The sequence below is a fragment of the Tursiops truncatus genome, chromosome 17 (assembly GCF_011762595.2).
Source record: "Tursiops truncatus isolate mTurTru1 chromosome 17, mTurTru1.mat.Y, whole genome shotgun sequence".
NCBI lineage: Eukaryota > Metazoa > Chordata > Mammalia > Artiodactyla > Delphinidae > Tursiops > Tursiops truncatus.
The window spans coordinates 30,103,903-30,110,718 of NC_047050.1; the positions used below are offsets into that span (position 1 = coordinate 30,103,903).

At 33.8% G+C, this 6,816-nt stretch overlaps 1 pseudogene; it reads right to left on the minus strand.

Moving 5' to 3' along the window:
* Positions 1–1,162: 1,162 nt before the first annotated feature.
* LOC101340084 (isoleucine--tRNA ligase, mitochondrial-like) overlaps positions 1,163–6,816 on the minus strand; it is a 143,716-nt pseudogene continuing 138,062 nt past the window's right edge.

Genomic DNA, 6,816 nt, shown 5'->3' on the forward strand with positions numbered 1-6,816 from the left:
CTAGAAGATATTTGAAATGTAGACTATTTAAGATTAATATACTTAGAGTAAGTACAGGGGGATGATATTTACATAATCAATTTTGTGGTTGCTCCAAAATTTACTATTTATGTCTTTAATTAATCACACCAAAACACTATCTTTAACATTTCTTGTAATTAAGTTCTTTGGGAGATTAATTTTGTCTACTTTTTTCATTTGAATTGTCTATATGTCTTACTATTTTTGAATTATACTTTTGCTGGATAAACAATTCTTGGTTCACTGGGTTTGTTTTTTATTCTTTTTTTCTTTTTTCTTCCAGTACTTCATAGATACTCTTCTACTTTTTCTGATTTACATTATTTTTGACCATATGCCCACAATTACTCTTATTTTATTCCCCTCTATATTATTTCTCTTTCTTTCTTTTTTAAAGATTTCCTTTATCTCGTTTTCAGTAGTCTGATGATGATGTGGCTTGTTGTGGTTTTCTTTGTGTTTATCCTACTGAAATTTGTTCAGCTTTTTGATTCGTAGTTTTGTCAAATTTGAAAAATTTCTGCCATATTTTTCCCATTATTTTTCTGTCTTCCTCTTTTGTGGAAAACCATACTGCATGTGCATTGGAGAATTAATATTTTTTTGTGAACACTTTTTTCCTGCTTTAATTTGGATATTTTCTATTATGGTATCTCCAATCTTGCTGATCTTTTTTCCTACCATATTTCCCTGCTACTAAGATCATCTGTTTATTTGTTTTAAGTTTTCCAGAGTGTCTTCATTTTCAGACACTATAGAACTTTAAATACTGTGTCAAAAAGATTTATAAAATATAAAATATTCTCAGCTCAGCCACATTTGAATGTAAGATAGTCAATATCTATGTCTGAATAAGTCCATGATATGGATATATGATATAATACACCTACATATATATTTTTTCACATGTATATATGCACATTATTCTATCTCTATTTATAGTAGATACTTCTTTTATAATTGTGATTTGATATCCATCCTCCACTATTTACTCTTTCACTCGTTATCTAAATCTTCAATTTCTTTCCATTATAAACAGTCCATTAAACCCCTAGTCAGTACTGTCAGGGTGTTCTTGCTCAGAGAACTGTTAATAACAAAGTGAAGTACTACTTTCAACCTCTCACTTCTGAACACAAGGTCAGAGTTTATCTGATGATGCAGCTGTATACTTCCAACAAGGAGGGTATTTTTCTTTGGTAGTTGGCATGACAACCACTTTATATGAAAGCTCTTCAGAAATATCACCACTTTCTAAACTAATTAGGATTGTGCCTTTAAGCTCAATTACATCTGCATTTATTGCTCAAGGTTGTTGAGTGAGTAAAGGTGTGTGAGAAGTCATCATTAATTCCTTCAGCTGAGGGGTACAAGAAGTCTCCTCAGTTCATTGCAACTCTACTACCTCAAAAAGCAGACCAAGTTCTATCACAGTGATAGCTTTGTACTCTGTTGCATTTTTGCCAGAGATGCTTCCAATAAATGAATCTCTCATTGCACATGCACTCTTTACTGCCTCCACCTATCTTGCTTCTTCCAGTTCCTTGTTGTACTATTCTACTCAGTACGAAAAACACTCTTGAGTTCTTTAACATGAGGTATGTGCTAGAATATGTCTTCAGCCATGAGAAAGAGTGAAAGCACAAACAATATTACATCCAAAATTTTAGTTGATGCAGTCTGACAAGTTGATTTGATTTGACTTCATTTGAGTTGATTTGAGATCATTTTCATTTTCACAATAAAGCCTAACTTTGATTACACTGAAACAAAAGAGTTCGTAAAATGCTTGTAATAGGCAAACGACTTTTCCAAGATCATATTGTTTATATGACTCAATAATCTTGTTTGCAAAATCCTACACTTAAGTGTAGCATACTGGTCTATGACACACATATCCTTAGCAGGACTGAAACCAGTTCTGTACTGAAACCAGCCACCTCCTCCCCCGCAAAAAAAGCACATGGTATTCCTAAACTTGCTAACATCCCTGGCAGCATTAATAACAGATGAACCTACTGTCACTTTAATGATGACACAAGACTCAGCTACCACCAAAGGAGGATATCAGTACCGTAGGGAGGCTCCCTGCTTTTATCTTGTGTTCCACTGATGACAACATTATGATTAATGATATTCTCAAAGTTTTAAACATCTATTATCCCTTTCTCCAAGGTTAATTCCTGACAACCACTGTCTTACTAAGTGCTTTTCTCCTTGCTGTCACACATGTTGATCAAAAAAGACTGAAACCAACCACCAAGCTGGACTTTTCCTCTCAAGTACAAATTGGCTCTTTAGTCAGTACCTGGAAGAACATGAAGCCATGAAAATCTATTAAACCAGATGTAGAAAATATTCTGGCCTAGCACATATTCTAAGGTATCAGGACCACCAATCTGAGATTTGACTTCTTTTGGAAGCAGTTGCTCAGGGGAGGGAGTCTGTTAGATATCACTGCTGTGTTGTTCCACTTGTTCAATAATATGCTCAATGGTTTGGATGTTGATCAATAATTCATCTTGTGTATTATGACAAAACATAGGAATTTGAACACCTCAATCTCTTTGCCTTGATATATACTACTATAGTTGTGTGTCCATGATTTTGACCATGGCATTCACTCTTGATCTAGGAGGAAGTTCCCCCTTTTTAAAAGATGGGACTTGGCTGTGGTCGTAAAATTCATGTGGTCTTAATATATTACAAACCACTGCTTGCAGACATGAGTAACCATTGGTTTCTGAGTCCTCCAGTCATAAGGATAGCTAAATATCAAATTATCCTCTTTCAACAAATGCTTTGCTGCCTGAAGCACATTTATTACCACAGCAGTTCCTTCTTTAAGTACAGTTTTGAAGTTTAGGATCTGAAACATCTGTGAAAATGTCATCCTCATCTAGTGAAAATATCATTAACAGGTTGTGTTGAAAATCTACACTGTAATCTTCCTTATCATGAATTGGGACTGTGTGAACCAATCCTGTTCATTTTGTCATGGTCATATAATTTGAAGATAAAAGAGGAGAGCTTTATCAGGAAATATAGGATGGGTACAAATACCATTTTTCAAAGTTATACTTGAAAATATTGAAATAACTTCAAATATTGTTTCCAAAGTAGAAGCAACAGGTGTTACTTTATCTGCAGGAAATATATAGATATTTCCAGAACTGGAACATTTCTCAATAGTGTACTTGGATTTGGGCACATAGAAAACAATGCAACTGGTTGGAAAAGTCCAAGACTGTGTGGTTCAGACTAAAAAAGCTAACAGAAGATAAACTATCTATAAGGGATGTCAACTTAGAAAGTTTCAAGTGAGAGAATTTTAAATGTATAGAACAACTGACACACTCAGGATTTTATTCAAGTTCTGCTGAAGCAGAACCTAAGCAGTCCTTGACCAGGGAAACCAAAACACAGGTTTTGTAAAATCAATAAACCAAGCTGTTATCAAACACTTATTAGAAAATTCTCAATTGTTTGGCTTCATATTTTCTATCAAATGTAGAGTAGCAATTATTGCAATCTGCCATTACTATTCAAAGACTAAATGTCGATTTCTGTTTCTCATTGGCTGCTTTACCAAATGAACTTTCTAATTACACGGATGAAAGATTCTGAACTTTTTCACCAAGTTCTGGTAATACTTTTACTTCAATAAGTAACCCATTACAATATCATCATGACACAAAACGTACTTTGGAAACTGTCATCATAAGGTATAAGCCGGTCATGTCTTTCAAAATCTTATTTAAAGCATGTCCTACATGAAGGTCACCATTTGCATAAGGAGATCCGTCATGAAGACAAAATTCTGTCGTTTCTTTCTCTTTGCCGTGAAGTTATGAAAATCTACATTTCTAGAAGTTTCTTCACTTACATTTTCAGCCAATAAAATCTGCTAGATCTCCATGTCTGTGTTGGGCTGCTGGTGGCCCAGCAACTTCAAGGCAAAAGGGGATCTACAACAGCAGCTCCATGTTGTCCTATTTGCCTCTATTCAGGTTAGGCAGCTGGCCACTGCCTCCGGTGACTAACCATGACAGACACCTTATCTTGGTTCCTCACCTTCCCAAGACACAGGAAAGGCAGGGTGGCCCCACAGATTCCCTGCGTGCCTGGCTCCCAAGGGCCCATCTCAAAAGGCACAACGGGACACTCAGGCCTCCACTCCAGCACCTGATGCTCAGCTCCTGCCATCTGGGCCCCAGAGAAACTCTGTGGCACCCACCGGGAATGCGTGTGCACAGAGCACAGAAAGAGCCTGTGGTGACGTTTTCGTTTCAGATATTTTATTTTTTCTCACTAAGTTTTTTATACTTTCTTTTTATGACTTTATTTTAAATATTTTGTTTATATTTCATTCAGAGTTTTGAATATATTTCTAATAGCTCTTTGAAATTCGTGTCTGTTAATTCCATTGTCTCCTCTTTTAAGGTGTTTCTACCAAAGGGCTGGTGGCTTGGTTATGGATGGAAGTGGAAATGAATGTCTGTGCTTTTAATTTTTAGTTATTAAACTTTTCATGCCATTCTCTATTTCTGTCATTTAAAAATGTTTGTCTTGCCATTGTTTTTCCTTGTATTTCTAATCCATCTATGTATTTTAAACATTTTATACAGTGTAGATAATTATTTACTAGTTTTGATCTTTTTGTTTTTGCTATCTTTGCTCACATTGACTTGTTTCTCACATTTTTTTTTCATTATGAACTCACTACCAAAAACGATAGGTCAAGTTGAGCTAAATTCATCCAATATGTATCAACCTGATATCAGTACAGTACAACCTGATATTAATACAGTATCAACCTGATAGCTCCAAAATGAGTCTTCGTAATTTATTAATTCAAACTCACATTTACAGTTTAAAAATCAAATAATTCATTAGCTTGTTTAATATTAGGGTAAGCAATATTGTTTCTCAGAGTTAGAAGGAAGTTTTAAGAAATCTTATTGTGAGGAAGAATCGGTCAAATGCAAACCACAGCACAATTAAGGAGTAGACAGAGTTTGTCTTTATATATTATCTTCTCTTTTCTCTCCCCTTGTCCACCTCTGTTTCCCACCATTACCTAGTAATCTCATTTCTACAACATGCTTTTAGTGGACTGTCATTCCAAAGAGTGATATAATATGACTTTTATCCATAATAAATGTGTAGTGGTTTGCAATTTAAAATGTGCCTACTTATACATTTCGTCTTTTTAGAATTCTTATCACAACTGAAATAAATATTATTAGCTCCATTTTTAAAGTGATAAAATTCAGTTTAAGAGAAGTAAAATGACTTATCCAAGTTCAGACACTGAAGACTTAGGACTTAAATCAATGTCCTCTAATTCCAAATTCCATGTTATGATAATTTGAATTTTGGTGTTATAAAATTTACCAGTGAACTACCCAAATTGCATGGGGTGTCATCCAGTTTCAATTCTAAGACTAAGTATGAATGTTTTAATCCTCGATACTGTTAATGAGAAATTGAAATAAAATAGATCATATAGATGATAATACTAAATGATCCTTCATTTAATAAATATTGTGTCCTGTACATGTGCAGGACACTACTGGACAATATAAATTATATGTAATAAAAACATAAATACTATCAAATCAGTAAGACATAATCCCTCATCTCTAGTCCAGATAACCAATGGATAATTCCTTCTCTTTTGGACAATATCTGATGGAATACTATACTATAACCAAACTCAGAGAAAATAAAATGTGGATTACAATGGCAGTCAGTTGATGTAAAGTATTGATCTAGTTAGTGAACTAAAACAATCCTTTCTGCAGAAACCATACTTACCAGGGTAAATATCTATTTTGAAACCCAGATCAATGTTATAGAGTGTGTAATTTGAACACACAGTAACGAAGGATTGAACAGATTTATGAAGCTTTTCAGGGACCTGAGAGTTAATAATTTACCGTCTCACTAAATAATTGTTTTTCAAATTGTATTTTACTCATCTCTACAAAATATAGCTTTCTGATACTAGACCCTTGAGGATAAACAATGAGACTTCACAATTAAGAATGTCTGTGACAGGCCCAAGCATATGGTTAACATTCAATATTTGCTGAGTTAATTGATGACTAAATGAGTAAAGGAAGGAAGTAATAAATTTTTCTGAAATAGCATGCAATACAAAATTGAAACAAACTAAATTTGGGGCAACATACACAGCCTCTAGTTCTCTATATCTTTTATTTTTAATTTCTTCAAAGGTTCTCCATAACCCTCTCCACACACACATGTGAAAACACACACACACAAACACACACACAGAGCAAAAGCAAAAGTAGAGATGGGGTGATTGATTTTTTTAAGGTATCTCTAAAATACTTTAAAAACCACAAAAGAAAATATTTGAAAATAACATTTATTGAAAACTTTATAATTAGAAATGCAGTACACATCTGTTGTAGGAAATCTGTTATATATCTCACAGAGATAAGAGTTGTAAACATTTAAATATATTTTCTTTTTTTTTTTCTATTAGTAGACAGTTTAAAGACAAAATGTGAAGAGAGGCTAAAAATGAGTTCATTTATATGAGTGAACATGTTTTTGAATGAGTTTGGATTGGATACTCTTAAGCTAATACTATTTAATGGGAATTTTTTAGTTTCATGGTACATGAAAACCAGTAGAGAGACACTGTTTATAAGATTATGATAAATTAATACCAGTTCCACCTGTGTCCTGAAAATAAGTTATGAATAATGATACTAACCATAGCCTTGTGTGTAGCTTGTAAAATAATAGTAAAACTGGCAA